Consider the following 22,978-nt stretch of genomic DNA (forward strand, 5'->3'; position numbering starts at 1 on the left):
ATAAATAATTCGTATGAGATCTTGGAATTTATAGAGATGCTGTGATGCCAAAAATTAATTACTTTTCTTTATTTGTTTTAAAGGATGTGATTAAATGTTAGTTAACAACATTTTTAACATTTCAAACATTTTTATTTTATGGATTTTCTGAAATTTACTTTATCTGTAAAAGTACGTGCTACTTCAATTTGTTTATAATTAAAGGAATATTTATCACATAAAACATTTCAAAATTTTTCAAAGCTTGCAAAGAAGTCTTTATTTAATTTTCTTTTATAACCAGGTTTCAATTCAACCTCATTCGTTGGCTTAAAACACATGGGGCTTCTGTTAAATCTTATGTATTATATCACATTATGGTTGCACTACTATTGAACATTATTGTGCTTGCTTTATTTGGTATTGACATCAATAGTTTAATAGCTAATAAAAACTTTAATTAAATTTTTTAAACACTCTGAATGTTTTGGACATATTTTCTTTAATTAATAACAAAATTGACGTTTCGATGATTTAAACAGAAAAATCCTTTTAATTAAAAAATAAGAGGAATAAAAAAATAGAGCCTAGGGCAATTTATGTTTCTATTCACATCTAGCCTTGGCCTTTGTCCCTTTTCATAGCTGTTTTTGTCCTTGCCTATTACTTAGAGGATTATTTTGATTTAATTTAAACTTTTCATTGTTTGCTATATAGGTTTTATCAACTTTTATATATATTCTCTATTAAATAAGTTAAAAATAATCAAATTTTAGTTTTCCCATGAAATCCATGAAAACTTTGCCTGTTTATTTCATCAAATCTTTAAATAAATTATGTAAAATCAGAGATATATGAATACTTGTGTAACAAAGATTTCTATGACTAAATATGTTCACACAATATGCAGAATAATCCTTTATTATTAGAAATATTAGAGTTAGATAATGATATATAAATGATTCCTTATAAAATAAAGCTTCCCAAAAAAAATAATCAGTCATAAAATTTTCAGTGAAAGTTAAAGAAAAATTAAAAACGTATGATAACGATCACACTAAAATCCCAAAACTAAAATATACCATAATGGGCCAAATCCAATTTCACAGAATTTGTACATTATGTTTTTACCATTTATCCCATCAACTTACGTATTACTTTATCCCATATCTAAATTAGTAATTCGCACGTTGTGGCAATAAAAAAGTTGTTGTTTTAACATTTTAACAGTCAGAATTTACCAAAATGTGCAATTTTCTATATATTCTGTCCGAATGCTAGACACAATTACAAAAATCCTATCATGTTTCAGTAAGTCATGCTCATATATCAATATGGTAATATTTTTTTTTGTAGTATTTGAACCTGTATTTTTTTCATTTTCAGACAACAAACATGGGACAATGTCGTGAAAATTAAACTGTAACATAAAATTTTATAACATCGTTATCTTATTCTTTAGACTAAAAACTATGGGTACTTTTATTGAATTTTGATTGGTTGATTCAAAACTACAACTGTGTAAACTTTCCATCCAATAGTTTATAAATTTTTCTTAATTGGGAATTTATATCAAATAACAGTCCATTATCTTATCCCTTAACATCTCTGATAAGTTGCATATTTTATTTACTAAACACCTTTAGAAAATATAATAAAACTACAAACTAAAGTACAAACAGACAAAGTATCTTACAAGTGATATTTTATACGGCTAACATGTTGTACAAAAATGTAAACTCTTAAAATCTAATTCTGCTTTGAAACTTTTGATGATATGTTCGCAATTAAATAATTAGCGGTATGTCCATACAAACATGTAAAAATTTGAACTAGCCAATTTGTACAAACTTTTTTGCTAAATTTAAAAGCTTAAAATGCCCATAAATCTTCAAGAGATTACACCCTAGCTTTTAAGGTCTTTGATGTAAAAGGGGAGATGATAACTATCTAATACCTTAATTTTAAGAGTCTTTATTGTTTAACGAGATTATTTACTAAAGCATTTAAAATCTGACTAAAACCAATACAAAAACTTTTCATAAAAAGAGCCGTTTTCAAGATCTTAAGATGACCAAATAACACCAGTGATACAGAGATAGGACAATGATCTGAATTGTTCATAGTGGAGGGGGGAGAAGTGGTTGTAGAATGATTTAATCACCACTGACCTTTCCTATCCGTAAATGCACGCACAAAAATGCAAGTTGGTAATTTCAGCTTCATTTTAGGAACACTCTTTAATGGTAGATGTAGAGCGGCGTTTCTTTACAAACCTAACCAAAGATCTTAAAAGATGATTTTGGATTCTCTTAAAATTAATTACAATGAGAAAAAATAGTCAGATAAAAATAGTTGGAATCATTTCTTAAACCAAACAATAGGAAGATGTAGAATATCAATTTTGCTGCTATCTTAATTTACATATAGTCAGGAATAAGACAAAATTTTGGGACTAGTATAATAAACAGCCTAATATCCCCCCCACACTCCCTGCATAGAATTTGGAATTTTACAATTTTTTCTCCAATTTTGAAGTAGTTTTAGGTAAAAATTAACCTTATTATCAAGAATTATATCTTTGCTAACATGATCAAAACTTTTAGATGCTTTGAGTAGATGAAAGAAAACAAGAATAATAAAGTTTTTTTGGCAGCGCAGCTATTTTTATTAATTAGTAATATAATGTTTGGATTAAATTAAAAAGTGTTTCTTAAATTTAGTTCAGGGGTGGGGGGTTGCCGGTTGTAACTAAAAAGATTATTCTATTCTTAAACATTAAATACTTCATAAACAATATGTAGTAAAGTTTATTGGTTGAAAGGTTTAAACGCGATCAATTTGTAGAACCCAATAAAGAAAAAATAAAATAAGGAAGAATTTTTAAGCTGACCAAAAGCCAGGGGTTTAAGGGTATAATGATAGTACACAAAATTACCTCTTATGTTACAATTTTAACACCCAACTTTGTTAACCATCCAATCAAATTTCAATCAAATCCTCCAAAGTTGTTAAGCCAACGAATAAGAAAACATCATTATAAAACCTTGGGGACTAATGTTTTAACAGCTCAAAGTCACCTCATTTCCTTCCAATAGCATAATAATAGCAGTATAATTTGCAGGCAAATGTTCCCTCCATTAAAAAAAATGTTCTCACTTTTCACTTACTCAGAAAATTTTTGCAACCCTCACCCTCTGTATAATTATAACGCTGAACAACCAATAAAGATTATTTGTCAACAAGATATATATATATTTATTTTGATTGTTATTGCATAAGAAGGAAAAATCACCAAACCTTACAAATAAATTTTTTTATATTTTAAGATTATATTTTTTTAGAGTGCAAAATGTTAAAAAAAAACTTGATTTGTTAAGATATGTTTAAGGAAAATTAGTGTAAAATGTTTTCATTATTTTTTCAGTGAAGCTTTTCTTTGAATAGGGTCAGTCCGTCAGTTGGTAATAGATATTTGTTATTGTTAATTTAGGCGAGTTGGTCAAACTTGGTCCTTCATTCATTTCAAAATATTGATTTTTAAGTTTATTGATAAAAATTCTTTATGTGATATAATTATTCTATTTATATAATTCAAGTTATAATAATATAATTTTGTCCTTAAACAGTATCCTGTATCTAAGAAGTTTTGCAACAAATTTACTTTTAGTTGCTTTGCTTATTCAGTTCTGAGAATCTTCAATTGTTAATATTAGTTTGTCCTATCTTTTCAAAGCTTCGCTTTTATAGATTCTGTCATTTCATCATCCTTGTTATTGACATATCCTAGAGAGGTAAGAAGCGCAGCCACTTGACTTAAATATAACAAAATAGTAGGTAAAGTTTTTAAAATATATAAAACTTAGTTCCATCACCTACTTTATACTTTACTTGAATAGGAACAACTTTTCATATTTTACATATGCTCAATATTTAGGGTTTCTACATTTCAAAACTACATGAAAAACAAGGACGTTTTTGTCCAATGAAAACATAGCTTTCAAATGTTTTATCAATTCAAAATATTTGAACGTTGTAAAATATAAAATAAATGAATTGCAAAATTATTATTCTTTATTATGAATTATGATTTTTCTTCTATTTTTAAAGTAGCTGCACTCTTGTGACTTGTAGTAAAAATAATCACCAAATTTTAGAGAAATCTTTTTACAGAAGACAGTGATCTAAAGGGATAAGACTAAGGACGATAAATTGATGTACGTACATCCCAAATTATGATACACAATACCCCTTCTTTAGATGACAATTAGTGGTTGAATCTTTTGGACACTCAACTTAATGAACTTACCAATCAAAATTCAATAATAGTAACCAAAGCTGTGAAGAAAACGAATATGGTTATCATAAAACTTTGGGGACTAGTGTAATAAACAACCCAATATCCCATCCCTCCCTGAATCTTTTTACTTGATGCTCGGTGGTTGGCCTGACATACCCTAGTTGAATAGAAACTGTGCCACTGAAATAATAATAGATATGGCTACATTGTAAAAAGTCTAAATATATTTAACATAACATAACATAACATATAGACCTCGTTTCCAAACTCTAAATGAGAGACCAAAATGGACTTGAGAAATTCAGGAATTGTGACATATTCTAAGGAAGCAGTCTATAGTGCCTATAAAAAAGTTACCTTATACAACACAAGTGACCAGTGAAAGGCCATTATACATTTTACCTTGGTCAATTAAAATGTATACTGGTCTATTATTGGTCATTTGTATTGTATGACGTCATTTTTTATAAAACAGGTAGCCTCGAAGGGCTAGTGAACTGCAGGTATAGGCCTCTTATGGTTAAGGCTTCCGTAAGGCTGTGGCATTGCAAAAAAATACCACTTCCCTTTTTTTCTTCAAATTTGAGACTTAGCCACATAACCCTAGCACTAAATGTTACTTAATTTTTATTTATTTATTGCATAAATCTTTTAAAACTTAACTTTTCTAGGTAATATAAGAAATCTATAAATATTGAACAATCCTAATGATTGTTGCAAACTGGGCCAGCCTAATAAAGAGTTAAGCACCTCCCCTCAGCACTTAACTGTCACTTATGTTACAGATTGTTGCACTTATCTATCCTAATTATGCTTGCTTAGTCTTCACATCCACAACAATACAGGGAGAGCACAATTAATGAAAGAATAGTTATTTCTTGCATCGTATAAAAAACAGCTTTCCGCGAATATAAAATGTACAATTATAATTGTACATTTTTATATTCGTAGAAAACTGGATCCAATACGATAAATGATTTTTTCAGTGTGGCGGAGAACCAATCTTTGTCCAATGGATATTAATCGGTTTCGAGGCTATACTGGAAAATGCTTATGATTAAAATTATTCCTTTGCTTACTTTCTTAAAGAAGAAAATTTGGATCTACTGCAGTTCACGGTAGAATATTGCTGGTAAGCAATATTTTTCTAAAAATCTATGAATTTTAAAGGCTGCTAGCTGCCAAACGACTGAACGTACAGATCATACCCGCACACCATCATAGAATAAGGAGGAATAGAAGTGAAAACCCTAAAAATTTCTGGGAAATTAGAAGGAATCTTTGACTTGCGCAGTAATGACAATAATGCTAAAGTACAAATCACAATGACTAGTTGGACAAAATTAACATCAGCTGTTTAAAAACATACATAAGAGCGCAACCTAGTTTTGTAATATAAATACTGAGACCAATATTTTTTGTAAATATTTTACATAATTAAATTTTTTAAGGCTTAAAATGCACATCAAATTCATTTTTAATCCATTGTGAATAGGGAAGAGAAAGGTGGAAGCTTGGCTACATGGCTTTTAGTAAATTATTGCAAAAGGAATTTATTTTGAATATTTTTTCTGAATAATTACTGAAATCATGTTATTTACTAACAGCCTTATAGCCGTTTTGGTCTTTCAAATGTTCCAATTTTACTTCAGGCTAGCTAGGCAGAATCTTCTACCTGGATTCTATTCTATACTTTATCTTCTTTGCACACCATTTTAAGCGAAATAAGAAGGCCTACAAATAATCTGGAATAGCCAAGATCCTATAATGCATAGGGAAAGCTTCACTGAAGAAAAAACGCGTAAAATAGGCCTTTTTCGCGCATTTCTCTGCACTGCGAGATAATTATGTAGTATTGATTTATGGCTATTTATGCCGCTTAAAATAGTGTGCGGCATTATCTGTACGTTCAGCCGTTTGGCAGCTAGCAGCCTTTAAAATTCATAGATTTTTGGCAATATTCGTTACCAGCAATATTTTACCGTGAACTGCAGTAGATCCGAAAATTTTATAGATTGGTTTTAATTCCATTGTCCTCTCCCTCCCTGGGAACATACCGAGATTGTAATATTGGTAATATCCCTAGTTGATTAAATTAAACACTTTCACACTCATACGCCTGTTAGTCAAAGAAATCTAGATAAAAAAATCATTGTAATTTTATGAGCGACACTACTCGATAATTCGACCGCCTGTCTGTACGTCCGTCCGTCCAGAACGGATAGCTCTTTTTATTTATTTATACAATTTATAATTGTCCTATTTTGAAACTTTGTATGATTATTAATTTAACAGTTAGGTACGATTTAGGAAGCGTAGAATCTCTATAATCTATAGTCTTGTAGCTGTTATTTATGTTTTCATATTGCTAATATACAATCTAATAACGAATCTTTTTGCACTTTCCTTTTATTTCTAAAGCTACTACACAATTCACTTTGTCTGTCCGACAGTCTGTAAGTCCGTGAAAAAATGTAATTTTCTCAGCTTCTATTCAGGATAGACCGCTGAATATTTCTGTAAAGTTTCCCCTCACAAATGAGCATTCAGTATGTAATTTACTTTGTCCGCAGCCTGTCAGTCATTTTACATAAATAAATATTAAAAAAAAAACATAAAGGTTTCGTGATTTTCCCCCCCTCTAATTTATTTATATTCTTGGTTTTAACAAATGCTCTTTAAATCTCCTTGCCAGTATTCCCATCCATAAGTGTGTTATTCTTCACTACTTATTTATGTTGTCATCCTTGTTGTTGGTCTTGTTCTAATATTTTCCCTGCTTAAATGATGATTTCTACGCTTTTAGTAGATTATTTTGGTAGTTATGAGGAAGGAGGGCGTGAAAATTTGCTGATTTTGTGGGGAATTAAGTGGGAAGGATTAAACGACCTATACATTTCTTGTTACATGACAGTAAACAATATTTTTCCTTCTTATATTCATAGATAAGGAAAGATTTTAATAAAATAAATCATATTTGTTTGTATAGAAATAAACCTTCAGAATTATAATCAAAAGTTAATTAACTTTTTAAATTTTTATATCCATAACTTTTATGGGACCATCTCAGATGTTTTTTAGGATAGGAGTCTTATTTTTTGTGAAGATTCGTCGCACCAATATGAAAAGTATATAAATTACTTGGTCCGTTCGTCTGTCGGTGATCACAAGATTAGGTTTATTTGCAATTTGATAATATTTTTCATCCCATCTCTCTCTCTTTTCATTTACTCTATATCTCACTTTGTCTATTTGCCCATTTTTTCTCGCTAGTTATGAATGTTGTCATCCTTGTTAAATAATTAAAGAGAGTTTGTCTGCATTTACCGAAGGATTTCGCTAACTGATGAACCGACATGGTAGCTTCTCATAGGTCCTGGGAAGGTTTATAACTATTTTTGGGGGAGAGTACCACCACTTTCCCAAGAGAATTTGCCCATATAGAAAAAAAATTAAACCCCCCCCCCCTCCCCAAAAAGGGTTATAGAATTCAACTTTACCCTTCTCAAGTGCCCCTAGAGGCCTCTAGGGGGGGGGGGGGGGGGGGGAAACATTTAGTAAAAAATAAAAGAGGTTATAACTAAATATTTATACACATATCAAATGATTCCACCATCTAGATATTTGTCTCTGTTCTTAATTACCAATCTCTCCTGTAAATAACTTACAGATAAACAATAAACATTATTATAAAAGATTATTAAGTACACTTGTGGCTACGCCCCTAACTTTATTATAAAAGGCAGAAAAATAGCCTTATACCATCCCAATGCTTAAATACGAAAAATAGCCTAAAATAATCACAAAAATTAAATAAGAAATAAAATATCCTAAAATCATCCCAGGACCTATGCAAAGCTTCTCTAAAATTGAGAACTCAACCTCATATATGACAAAATCTAACTATAACAAAATGCAAGCTTTTTAAAGTAGCACGGCTACTCTGCCAACACAGTGACAATAAAACGTGCGCCAAGTCTATTCGAGTAAGCAATTTATGATAAAATCCAAAACTATAGATTGCTTGAATTTTTATAAATATTTAAATCTTATCGTGCATCTGAGACTTTAGCAACGCAGTTGACGCAAGTTTTTCGTGGTTGAAAAATCAAATTAAATGACATTTAATATGGTTTTATTATGAAGATATAAAAAATATAGATAGATAAAAATTTTGTATAAATGTTTAAGCTAGACAATTATGTTTTGCCTTTACAATAAAAGCTAGTTATCTTTGATGATTTATATATGAACTAGCGGCTACGCCCCTAGAGGCCTCTAGTGATCAGTTTAGCGAAATAAATAGTTAGAGAAGGATGAATGCAAAGACACAAAGCAACGCAAATCATTACCATGCACAGTTGAACAAAGGTTGCCGCATAATCAAGATTTTAAAATTGAGATATCGTGGTGAAATCTTATCCGTATAGTTTATTCAGGTTGTATTTTAGTACTGTTGGCCGATCAATATCATGTCATGCTTTGGAGGTTTGAAGGAGGTATGTTTACCCCCCCCCCCCCTTCATCCCCGCCTCCGTCTTGCTCAGAATATGTGCACGCACTTGTAGACTTTACCCACCAGACAACAAAGCATTTTTATAAAAGTTGTTCAACTTCACAAACATGGCCAATATTAATAAAAAACAAGGATGACAACACCCATAAAAGCGAAGCTCTAAAATTTGCATGTAGAATGAAGAACTTAATGAGCAGAATATCAATTTTTAAGTCTAAACAAAAAGGTATAAAATATGATGAAAAATAACTTGCTAACAATTTTAAACCTTGAATATGGAGATGCTTTTCCTTATAATATTGTACCTTGTTCTTCAAGGAATCAATAATCCAAAAAGGATATGAATGGGAAAAAGATATCATACAAAAAAATGTTGTCAAAAAAGATCAAAATCAGCAAGTTTTATATGGACGAACGGACTTTCTGGTAACGATTATAGCGAACATACGTTTTCTAAGTCGTACCTAACTCTTACAGAAATCATCATGCAAAGGTTAAAGTCAATAGGACAATTCTAAAATGCTTAAATTAACGATTAGATATTACAGATAGACGAACGTATGGATAGAACCTAATTATAGTAAAGCTTTGCTTTTAAAAATAGTACTACAGATTAACATAATGAAAATTATGATTAAATTTGAACAATCAAAATATGGCTATAACCCAAAGGCCTATATTAGATTACCCTCCACCCCAAAGCCAAATTACCAGGCAACAAAATCACACAGATCATCAACCATTTCATTGTACATTCTTTGTCTGGAAGTGCCAACTGGATATGCCATTGGCCTATTATCATTGTAACAAGAATAAATGTGTCCATGAACAAAAACAAATGTAAAGAATTTCGGATAAAGGTGTTGCAATCAAATAGGTGGTTTTATTAAGAGTATTACTTTACCATTTAAATTTTTTATATTTCTATTTTCTTTTTAAAAGCGAAGCTTTTCTATAATTAGGGTCGGTCCGTCCGTACGTCCCTCCGTAACGGATAGCTTTTTTCGTTAATTTTGGCATGTTAGAATTGTCCTATCGATTTCAAATTTTGCTGGGTGATTCCTTTAGTAGTTAGGTACGATTTAGAAAGCGTAGCAACTCTAAAATCATTACCAAAATTTCCGTACGTCCATTTTAAACATGTTGATTTTTTTACTTTTTTAACAACAAATCTAAATGTGATCTAATCATCCGATTGATCTGGTTTTTGGTATATTGATTTCTGGGACAACAAAGTATAATGTTATAAGCGAAGTAACTCTATAATCAAGTCATAAATATGTAAGTATGTCCATAAACATTATCCTGTATAAAGCAGTTTTTCAACAAATTTACTTACAATTTTGCTTCGACTCTTATACATTTATATTCTGTTCTGGCACTATATAAGTGTTCATGTTCGTTTGTCCTACCGTTTCAGTGCTTAGCTTTTATGGGTGTTGTCATCCTTGTTAGATTAAGAAACTAGTATTCTTTTTTTTAACAATTTTCTTCTCTATTCCCGTAAAACTTTAAACAAATTTCAATTTAAGCATATCAAAAGAATCCATGTAATATGTATCATATTTATAGAGAAGCTACTCTATAACAAGTCTGTCCGGCTTTATACATTTAAAATTAATCGCAAACATTTCAGTTCAAATCAAGGTTCAAATCAAGTCAGATTTAAAATTTAAAAATAAATGTTTTAATTGTTGATGAGGGGGTTGATATTTTAGGGGCGTTTTTACCTCCTTCAAAATAGATTCAATTAACCGCCCTGGAACCAATAAGAAGCTTGATTGTAAAGAATAGCAATAAGGAGAATCAATCAGTATACAAACACACAGACAGACAAACCAACAGACAGACATACCCATACATTGTAATTATTTTATCATAAACTAGCGGCTACGCCCCTAGAGGCCCCTCTAGTGGCACTTTGAATGTTTTTTTTATTTAAAATATCTAATTAGATAAATAATTGGTTTATGTTTCGTTCAAGTCTCTTTTTCGGGAGGGGTAATTTTTTTCTAGGGGCGATTTCTCTTGGGAGGGTGGTGGTACCCTCCCCCAAAATAGTTATAAACCTTCCCGGGACCTATGAGAAGCTACCCTGTTAAGGAGAACCCGATCGGTTCAGCGGTTAGCGAGATCCTTCGGTACAAACACACAGACAAACACACAAACACACAGACATCCTGTTACTTTAGTATAAGGATTAAAAAAACAACCACACATTTATATCATTATAATCTACTAGCGGCTACGCACAGAACTTGTTGGTTTTTTTGGTTCAAGTCTCTACGATACCTATAAATGTTACTTTCAAGTCTCTACGATAACTACCTACCAATGTTGCGTTGGAATCTCTTAGCGTAAAAAAAAATATTTTTTGTGATTTCTCTTTGGAGGGTGGTGAATGTGATACCCTAAAATAGTTATAAACCTTCCTGAGACCTATGAGAAGCTACTCTGTTAAGGAGAACCTGATCGGCTCAGCGGTTAGAGAGATACTTCGCTACAAACACACAGACAAACAGACAGACAGACAAACTTCCTTTTACTTTAGTATAAGGATTGGCCAATCACATTCTTTGGCTATGAAAAATGTTTAATATTAGAGCCCAATAAAATTTTTTTCGCTTACTTTAGGATGTTGATATCCTTGTAATTTATATACTTTATGTTTTCAAAATATTCATAACAATTTAATACTTTCTTTATATTATGCAAAATTTCCTAAAGAATTTTTGCAATAATTTTTTTATTGATCTCTTTAAAAACTATGTATAGTAACTGCTTTGATTTCTTAATACCTTAGACAACAAGGATAACAACATCCATAAAAGCGAAGCACTGAAAAGGTAGGACAAACGGACATTAATAACTTGTATAGTGTCAGAATTGAATAATTAGAATATAAGTGTATAAGAGTCGAAGCAAAATTGTAAGTAAATTTGTTAAAAAACTGCTTGATACAGGATAATAATGATAACAGGATAAGGACATACTTACATTTTTAGGACTTAACTGTAGAGTTGTTTCGCTTATAAGATTGTTGTACCAAAAATCGGATAATAATATCGCATAAAAATTTTATTGTTAAAAAGTAAAAAATTAACATATTTAAAATGGACGTACGGACATTCTGGTAAAGATTATAGAGTAGCTACGCTTTCTAAATCGTACCTAATTACCAAAGGAATCACCTTGCAAAGTTTGAAATCGATAGGACAATTCTAACATGCCTAAATTATCGAGAAAAGCCATCCGTTCTGGACAGTTGGACGGACCAACCCTAATTATAGAAAAGCTTCGCTTATAAAAACTATGAATTTTAAAGCTTCCTTAAAAATACACAACAAAAAAACCGTATATAAAGTAGTAAGGTATTTCTCATTCCGTTATGATTACTCAATGGCAGCTGAATCGATTAAGTTTTCCTTTTCAGGGAAGCTTTGGCCCTGGCAAAATTTTTAACCGTTTCAGAGCTTCCCTTAATGGATGTTGTCATCCTTTTGAATATATTAGCGGCTTCGCCCCTAGCCTCTAGGGGCTTTGCCCCAAGAGGTTTGATCAAGCCAATTTTTCGTATTTTAGATTTAAAAGAAAAATTTAAAAAAAACTTTGGGGGGGTTGGGGTTGTCCCACCCCCCAAGAAAATAGTTATAAACCTTCCCGGGACCTATGAGAAGCTACCCTCTAAAGGAGACAGACAGACATCGTTCTACTTTGTATTATAGATATTTAATTTGTTTAAACTAAATTCACGAAACCTTTGGATAAATTAAAAAATATTGAGAAATCATTATATTTAACATTTTATCAATTCTTTTAAAACTTAGCTTCAATTTTATTGTCTTTTTAACAAATATGATACCTACTAATTTTTTGTTCTTATTTTATGCAAAAATGTATTGCCTTCAGTGTTATACAATTCTAGGGCAACGGACGTAAAAAGAAAATTGTAACAACTTTAAAATCTTTCTTCCCCTTTCTTTATTTGAGTCTATTTCCTTTGAAAGCCATGTTTTGTCCATGGGATGGGACTAAAATTCTTATCCTTTGGGGTTTACAATACATTTTGAACTTGAACAATGCTGTGATATTCCGTCTTTGGAATCCACCTTTAAATCAGAAAAGGTTGGTGACTTCAACGAACTCATAAAAACTCATGGTACCTTACAAAAATGGGGAACGCCTTGTTCACGGGCTTGTTTTCTTTACAAAATGAGAGATTGTTTACATTCGTCGGGGGAAGGCGGTGTAGAGGAAAATGGTATGGAGTTGATAATATCTAAGAGGGCCGCAGGTAGAAAAAATCTAGGAAAGAGAAGAAAATCTTCCAATCCAACGGTGAGATGGTAAGCTACAGGGCCGCAGGCTAGTATAACCCCATTTGTATTCTCTCACTCTCTCTTCCTCCTAACCAAAGATCGATTGAGTATAGATTAATTCTATATTGTGTTGGATATGTTGAAACCGGTTTGTGGCCATTTCCCTCTCCCCCTTTATGGCCTGAAAATGGGGAACACTTTCACTTTCATGAAAAATCTTAAAAATGGTTTCAATAAGTGGGCTCGTATTAACCCCTTAGCTGACGATAACGTGAACAGTCTTAAATAATTTATTTTAAAAATGTTTTTTTATTTTCATTTGGGGTTTATGGTTTTTAGTGTCGTTTTTTACGATTGTAATAAGTTTTTTTGTATTCATGTGATATTAATGAAATTTCATACAGAGACTACCAACTACTTTAACTAGCTATGTTTAAAATTTCATCGATCTACATTGAAAGGCCAATGAGATAATGACACTCAGAGACAATCAACATTTTTTATTTAATAGTATAAAAAAAGACTTTTTTAAATGTAGTACCTACGGACAAAGATTGCATAATTAAAGGGATTTAAACGTAAAAATCGATCATGAAGCATAAAAGAACTGAGATTGTCATTTGTCTAAAGAATCTACACAAAAAGTTTCAGACTCCTATCTTTATTTTAAGTGGTTTTTTTTTGCACGAAAAGTTAACGTTAATTTTGTGAAAGGAAAAAATAATTGATCCGAAATTTAAACAACCTAACTATACAACATGTTCTACCTTGTAAATATTTCCATGAATGAGGGATCTTTTATTTTTTCAGTACAGCTTTGCAACCGATAAATATCCGCTAGATTAAAATCAGTTCTCAGCCATACTGAAAAGCATCATATTACAGGCAATTTTCTCTCTATTAATAAACATATAATAAATAAGGCAAACAATATTAAATCAGGACTAATTGGTACCCAAACTTTTATAACCATTAGTAAAAATTGGTTTGTAAATTACATTTGGTACCCAAAGTTTTATAACCATTTGTAAACATTGGACTGTAAATTACACTCGGTACCCAAAGTTTCATAACCTTTAGTAAACATTGGACTGTAAATTACATTTGGTACCCAAAGTTTTATAAACCTATATGGCTATATCCGCTAGATTATAACTGGTTCCATGCCATACTGAAATGCATCATATTACAGACAATTTGGCACAAATATTGTAAGTAATTTAATGGCTTTAGAATCGTTTTCACGTTGTTTTTATGTTAAAAATCGTCCAATTTAACAATACTTTTCAACAAATATTATTAGTAATTTAATGGCTATAGAATAACGTCTTTTAATCCTTTTTTACATGGTCTTTATGTTAAAACCGTCCAATTTAACGATACTTTTTATAAAAATATTTTTAGTAATTTAATAACTATAGTATAACGGTTTTTTTAAATAGTTTTTTACATCATGTTTACGTTAAAACCGTCCAATTTAGCAATACTTTTTAACAAATATTGTTAGCAATATAATGGCTATAGAATAACTGTTATTTTAATCAATTTTTTACGTTGTTTTTACGTTACAAACCATCCAATTTAACGATACTTTTTAACAAATATTGTTAGTAATTTAATGGCTATAGAATAACGTTTTTCACTTCGTTTTTAAGTTTTTAACTCTTGTATTTCTATTTTAATATCTGCAGACAGCTGTCCATAATACGATGTGATAAATATCTATTCCAGTAAGGCTTCCAAACCGATTTATATCCGCTGGATAAGAAACTGTTCTAAGCCATATTGAAAAAGTCATGTATAGCATTGTATTACAGACATTTTCCCACAATTACTAAAATAAAAATCCTAAAGAATAATGTCAGTTTTTTTAGCACAGGCCTCCGGCCATTTGGAGCCCACAAAACTGGTTTTAATTGTATACTTTTAATATCCGTGGACAGCTGTCTATAATACAATGCAATAAATAACTATTCCAGTATGACTTCCAAACCAATTTATTTTCGCTGGATAAGAACCGGTTCTAAGCCATACTGAAAAATCATGTTTAGCTTCGTATTAAAGTCAAATTTCCACATCTTCCCACAATTACTAAAATAAAAATCATAAATAATAATGTCAGTTTTTTTTATCACAGGCCTTTATTACAAAACTGGTTTTGATCTTATAATTTTCCATTTTAATATCCGCAGACAGCTGTCTATAATACAATGCAATAAATAACTATTCCAGTATGGCTTCAAACTGATTTATATCCGATGGATTAGAACTGGCTCTATGCAATACTGAAAAATCATGTTTAGCTTCGTTTTACAGTCAAATTTCCAATTATTAAAATAGAAATCATAAAATAATGTTTAATTTTTTAGCATTGGTCTTAGGCACCTCAGGGCAAACAAAACTGGTTTTATTTGTATATTTTTTTTATTCTAAATAACTGCGTAAAGCTGTCTATAATACCTATAAATACCTATTCCAGTATGGCTTCCAAATCGATTTATATCCGCTGGATTAGAACCGGCTCTATGCAATACTGAAAAATAATGTTTAGCTTGGTATTACAGTCAAATTTCCACAATTATTAAAATAAAAATCATAAAATTAATGTTAAATTTTTTAGCATGGGCCTTAGGCACCTCAGGGCCCACAAAACTGGTTTTATTTGTATATTTTTTCATTCTAAATTACCGCGGAAAGCTGTCTATAATACAATGCAATAAATACCTATTCCAGTATGGCTTCCAAACCGATTTATATCCGCTGGATTAGAACCGGCTCTATGCAATACTGAAAAATAATGTTTAGCTTGGTATAACAATCAAATTTCCACAATTATTAAAATAAAAATCATCAAATTAATGCTAATTTTTTTACCATGGGCCTTAGGCACCTCAGGGCCCACAAAACTGGTTTTATTTGTATATGTTTTCATTCTAAATAACCGTGGAAAGCTGTCTATAATATGATGCGATAAATTGATTAATTTAAGCATGTTAGAATTGTCCTATAAATTTCAAACTATGGATTTCCAGCCAAAAAATTGTTGATCAACAGTGCAGTTACTCTTTAATTTATTTGCCTTGTGGCTTTTCTTGGATGTAATTAAATATATATGTTACAATTCAAATATTATGCTTATTTTATTCTAAAATCTTTTTATCATTTTTAGTCTTTTAAAATCGCTAGGATTTGTAGTTGCACTTAAAAAAAGAGCGAATAATGAGATTTTCCTTTTATTATTGTTATTATCATGAACCGGTTAGAAGATATATTTTTCATGTCAGATATACTTTATCTACAACCCAAAGATCTTAGCTCACACACACACAAAGAGAGAAGGATCGGGCGGGAAGTAGGAAATTGGTGGCGCGTACCGGCTTTTATTGCAAGATTGCCGTACCGCACCGCAACTCTTCCGTCCAAGATTTCCGTACTGTCTCGCCTGACCGCACTGCCCTAAAGTCCAGGTAAATAAATAAATCATCCCCTCCTTGGGGGTTATTTCTACTATTTCTTCTGTTCCCCCATTTTGATAAAACGTACCGGCACGCCCTTGTAGGTAGCCGCATTTATTTAGTTGATCTTTAACCATTGGCATAGGAGTGTTAATCGCTCATTTATTTATTTAATAAAAGTGATTTTACCCTGCAAACGTGAAAATAAAAATATATAAGAAACATACATACATACAAATAAAGAGTTTTAAATAATTAACATCGAAAAAATTCTGTTAACATAACAAAAATTTGAATCAAAGTGATAAAAAAAATTGGTACCTAACCCCTTCTTTACCCAAAGTTAAAATGGGTAGCGTTTAAAATATTTGTGAGAAGCCCCTCTAAAGTGGCTGATAAGTGATCCCATCGCTGGGAAAGGGGAGAAACAAAAATTGGGTATTTATAAACCCCTTAAGGTATATTTTTATCATTTTTATTAGAGGGATAATAATATCTTTCATTATAAATCTTAAAAGCAGTTTGCACCTAAATACATATCTTAAATTTAACAATTGAGCTCCTAGAATCTAGGACCTCTGTATTAGAAAAATAGGCTAAAACCTTTACAAATTTTAAAATTTACTTAATATTATAGTTTTAAAACATCATGGGACGACCTTTGTTAAGCTTATCTGAAATGTTGAACTCAATTGATTTTGCGGTTAGTAAAATTGTTATGGGCCAAAATCTTTCAAAAAAGTTACCTAGATTTTTAGATCTATAAAATTAAGTAGGTAGTAAGTTTTTGTTGTTGTTAATACAATGGTTTTAGGCTATTTTAAATCTATAATCTATGATGCAAGTAGCCAATATAAAAAACATTAAAAGTATAAGAAGGATTTTCTTCTTTAGCTTAAATTGCTGTATTTTATATTATTGTCCTTGTTTTAAAGCAGACTTTTTATTAAAAATATGTTTTGATTTTAAATCTATAGTAAAAGTTAAATAAGATAAGGATGACTACATCCATAAAAGCGCAGCTCGACAAATCAGACAAATAGACAAACGATCGTTAACAATTATAAAAAAGAGTTACTTACTGAAAATTATAGGGTAAAAAGAGTTGTGGTGCTTTTTAAAAAACTATAACATATTGTTACAGGAATCATATTAGGTACAAGATATATTGATATAAATATATTCCTTCGTTACATACGGACGGACAGACATAAATGATAGAAAACGCTCACTTTAAAAAAACTAGTTTCATATTTCAATTTAACTCCTTGACATACATTCTTAGTTTTAAACAAATTTCATAATTATTCTTAAAAACAAGACAGGCGTTAAATCAAAGCTTTAATTTGTTTTTAATATTAAAAATGATGACGGGTAAATAAAATCTGAAATATAGAATACGCAAGTGAGTACAAAATATATACGCATATTTTGGTCAATTTTGGTGTTTTTTTTAAAATGCAAAATATAATCATAACTATTAAAACAATTTTTAAGTATAACTTTTATCTTATTAGGATAACAATTAAAAAAGAAAAATATTTTTACTATATGCAATTCGTGTTCAAACACCTAATTGAAAAAAATAATGCAAGATATAGCTTTTATTATAAGATAGACTAGGGGCAACGCCCCCTAGAAGCCTTTAGGTATTATTAAAGTGGGAGGGGGATAAGTCAACCGCCTTTCTACTTTTTAATATGAGTTTTAATAAAAAATATTATGAAAAAATTTTAGGTAGGGGATTTGAAATTGGCGCATTTGTATAAACACCAGTTAATGCACAAAAATAAGGGGGGGGGAACAAAACAAGTTTTAAAAAATCCGAGATTTCGAACTACTGTCATCATTAAAAATGGGGTATACCAATAGTACGTTTGCCGAAGGGGGTTGTTTACACTCCCAACACAAGATATTAAAACTTAGGAGGTAAAGCTGTTCCCTTTTTTCGTTAAGTTTACACCTACTGGTAAAAAAACCCTGTGCATGCCAGTGTATATATCTACTTGAAGTATTGCGCTAACGTACATACTTCATTGTAGAGTAGATTTTAATGTATAATATAAAACAACTTAATGGGTTAATTATATAGGTAGGTATATCTTAATCTTAATTATTATATAAAGTAGTAAGTTTTTTTTCTGTAGCTTAAAATTTCATAAACTGCTGAACTGATTAAGTTTTAGTAAAGGAAAGCTTCATATATGTCCTGGGGTGGTTTTAGTCCATTTAATTTTTATCTCTCAGGATGGTTTGAGGATATTTTGTGTACTTCCCTATTCCTTCAAAAATATGCTGTAGGCACAGCTGCTAGTTCAAATTACAACATTTTACTATTTGTTTTAAGATTTTTTATTTTAACATTTACCTCTGTTTCATTTTTTATTGAAAACATAAAAGCAGGCAAAAAAATTTAAGGTTTATATCAATACTTTTTAATATAAAGATTTAGGTGGTATTGAAAGTCATAAATTCAAATGAACTTTTTAATGCATTACAAGATAAATGACAAGTTCATATTCTTGAAATACTAATAGTAAAATAGTTTGTTTCTAGATTAACTTTATTATTACAAGTTTAACTATTTTTGGAGTTTTAAAACTACCTGGTAAAAATATGAGGCTTTTCATAATTGCTAATATCAATTTGATGATTAAATCCCTTTTTGAAGTATCTTTTTTTTTCATATGTATCTCTAAAAAGACGTATGGAAGTAATTGTCAGACGGAAAAATGTAAATTTAGATCAGAAAGAAGAGTTCAAAATTGAAATGCTAGACTAGATTCTCCATGGAATTATCCTATGCAATTCAAACTACCCTTGTTTCAAACCCCCATCCAATGCTTTTTTAAATTAAATAAGTGTTAAGTGATTAAAGGACAATAAAAACAAAATCTTTGGCTGAGATATAAATTAATCTTTTAGAATGTTGGCCAGCTATTTAAAAGTTGTATGTCATATGAGGTATTTGGCATAATAATGCGTTTTTATGACAATTTCTTTGTTTGTTATAAAAAATATACTAAATACCAAAAGTGTCATTGCTTCACGGGGTTGATTTTGTGACAGTTTAATCTTAAAAGTTCGCGAAATCGGACCGGGGAAGGGGGGGGGGGGTATTTTTGTTAAAGTAGGAAAATGTTTAGAAAAAAAGCCCTCCCCCGACAACAAATATTCCTTAATCTCTCCAATTTTACAGTCATAGCAATAAATTTTCAACAAATTGATCTGTTTATACGTTCAGATGTGTTTTTGTGCGAGTTTCTTCAGTAGAGCAACTATTTATAGAGGGGGGGGGCGAAAGTGACACTTTTTGAAACCAAAACTAAAAAGTCAAAGGAACTCAACTAAAAAAAGAGTTACAGGTCTGACATTTTGCATGGCAGTTGCTTTATAGGGGTACAATATGGAACTGTGATGAAACGGCGTTGCAACCGCCGAAAACCGCCGAGAAAAGGCAAAAAAAATTTCGGCGGGAAACGGCGGTTTTCGGCGGTTGCGCCGCCGTTTCTTCACAGTTCCATATTTAACCCCTGTAAAGCAACTGCCATGCAAAATCTCAGACCTGTAACTCTTTTTTTAGTTGAGTTCCTTTGTTGACTTTTAGTTTTGGTTTAAAAAAGTGTCACTTTCGCCCCCCCCCCCTTTATATATGAGGAACTATTGCCTGCGCTCAATCTAAGGGGAAGGATGAATTAAAACCATCTCAGGACTTATGTGAAGCGTCCCTTAATTGGAGAACTCAATCGGTTTAGTTTTTTATAAATATCTTAAGCTCCAGACAAAAACCTTACTACTTTATATAATAGGAGATAGAAAATCTATTATGAACTATGAATAGCTTGAACAAAACCCTTATTATATAAAAACTAAGTATATAGGTACCTATTGATTCACATTCTTCTAATCAAACAAGATTACTAACTTTCAAATTGCTTTTTTTCAGAAATAAAAGTAATAAATAAATGTAAATGAAAAATCAAAGAAAAACTATTTAGAATCTTATGGTCACACTACACTTGTTAAATTCATTAAAATAAAACCACAAGAAGTACTTAAATATTTGTTGAAGGTCTTAAGCTTATTAACCATAACATTTTTATGTTATAGTTTTTATAAATGTAACTAGTTGCTTCGTTTATAGACTCAAGGGGACTGTGAAGAATGTCAAGAAAATAGCCTAAAACCACCCTTTGATATTTATAAAGCCTCATTAAAACTGAACTAATTCGGACCAGCAGATTCTGAGATATTTAGCTTCAGACAAAAAAAAAACCTTATATTGTAGGAGGATAGTGTTGATTTTACTTTACTAGGTACTTAGCAAAACAATGCAATAAATATAATTTTTATTGCATTGTTTTGACGAAAAATTAAGAAACCCAACAAAGAATAGAATTAAACCCAACAATAACATGGTTCTAAAAATCAATTAAATCCTAGGAATTCAAATATTTTTTGCAACTGCTGTAGGGAGTGCCTTTACAAATATTTTTGTATTAAAAAAATATTTTTCTTTAAATCATTCATTCATTTAAATTCTTTTTATACGATATAGAATTTATATGATTACGGGTTGATATTGATATATTTTGAAAATATTAAGTAATGCCAGTGTATACCTAAACTTGAAAATAAATTGTACATATTATACTATAGTATTAACTTTGAAAACAAAAAACATGGATTAAATTCGATTAAAACTGCCTAATATACGATTAAGTTACAATTAACATTTTTCATTGGCTAAGTTTTTTTTCTGAACTATACTGAACATAACTAGAATCCAACAAGTAGGACAACATCCATTAGAGTCCAGCTAAGCTAATAACATCTGCATCATGACCTATTGCTATAAGAATCGTCATTTTAACTAATTATCAGTAAAATAATTTTATCAGTATTATGTAAGTATTTAAAAAAAAGCTAAAAATAAGTGTGTTTTGAATGGACTTACTGATCTCATCACAATTATTATAGAGTTGCTACGATTTTTATACCATAGCTTAGGTATGTTTACAGGAATCTGCATGCGAAGTTTGAAATTGATAGAAAAAGATGCCTTTACATACAAATAAACTGTATATGGGCCGTACATACAGACATATACTAAACATGTTGAAAAGCTTCCCTCTTAAAAACTGGAAACTAAGTACAAACACACCTTTAATGGACATTATTTTTATATTAAGCCTTTAAGCGACACCTTAAACAGAGAGATAATATATAACAAAATTACTATAGTGTTCTATGCATTGAAATTAAACCTAAGATTTACATGCAATTCAGGAAGAAAAAGTATGAAAATAAGATTTAATAAGGCCCTTAGAAATCAGCTATTACCGCCAAATGCAATATTTTCAGGCTGTTTATTACACTAGTCCCCAAAGTTTTATAATTATGTTTTTCATTCGTTGGCTCAACAACTTTGGGGACTTTAATTGTATTTTGATTTGTTGGTTCATTAAGTTGAGTCTCCGAAGGTTTCAACTTCTAGTTGTAATTAACAGAGGGGATAATTTTGTGTATCATCATTGGGGATGTAGATCAATTATCAGCCCTTGAAGTCCCTGAAAATTGGTTCATTTAGTGAAAATTCACACCTCCTCCCCCTCCTGTTTTTATTTGTTTTTAAATTAGCTGTCCCTGCTTAAAACTAAACCTTTCTTTGTGAAGCTAGTTCTCACAGTTTTGGTTTTCTATTGAAACAACCAATATTATCAATTTTAGAAAAGCTAAAATATGCGTTTCATGATTTAGATTATGATATTTACCCCTTTAATTTAATAAAATAATAATGTTTTTATCTTTTATAAACAAAAGGGAGGTATGATATATGCAATGCAGCTATCTCGTAATCGAAGTAAATACTACATTTAGATCAACACTAATAAGCCAAAAATATGTGTACTAAAGCAAAATTACAATAATACAATAAAATAGATAAACTTATCTATGTGTTTTGTAAGTTATATGCTTTTTGAAACCTCTTTGAGATGTTTTAAGCGTCTTTATTATATACTAGGTATACTATGAAACTATCTGCCTCTTTTGGTAAATCATAAATTCTTTTCATTGAATTATCCCTTTCATACTAATTTGCTAATTTATTATATTGACTACATTATGTAAATACCTTTCACAGATTTACCAAATCCCACTAATGGCATTTCCTGGGAAGGGTTATGAACGAGGGGGAGGTGGGTAGGATGGGGTGTCATTAAGGGGTTGCAGGTTTCAAACCAAAATGCTATTCTATTATAATAATACCTACCTATATATTGTCGCGTCTGCTTTGGGTTTTAAAATAGTTTTATTTCATTAATGGTAGATAAATAGATAGGGACCTGTAACCTAAATATTTATTATGTTATCTAATACTATCAGCTATGCCCCTAGAAGTCTCTCG

The 22,978-nt window shown here is 30.6% G+C and overlaps 1 protein-coding gene across 2 annotated transcripts in view; it reads left to right on the plus strand.

The window, feature by feature from the left end:
• Positions 1 to 16,641: 16,641 nt before the first annotated feature.
• Positions 16,642 to 22,978, plus strand: part of sdk (sidekick cell adhesion molecule) — a 214,935-nt gene continuing 208,598 nt past the window's right edge. For both annotated transcript variants that reach the window (XR_013882967.1, XM_080173856.1), the window contains exon 1: positions 16,642 to 17,027. The gene's annotated coding sequence lies outside the window, so the exon portion shown is untranslated. The remainder of the gene's footprint in view (positions 17,028 to 22,978) is intronic.

This window comes from Acartia tonsa, chromosome 10 (genome assembly GCF_053477335.1).
Source record: "Acartia tonsa isolate MP-2025a chromosome 10, ASM5347733v1, whole genome shotgun sequence".
Classification (NCBI taxonomy): domain Eukaryota; kingdom Metazoa; phylum Arthropoda; class Copepoda; order Calanoida; family Acartiidae; genus Acartia; species Acartia tonsa.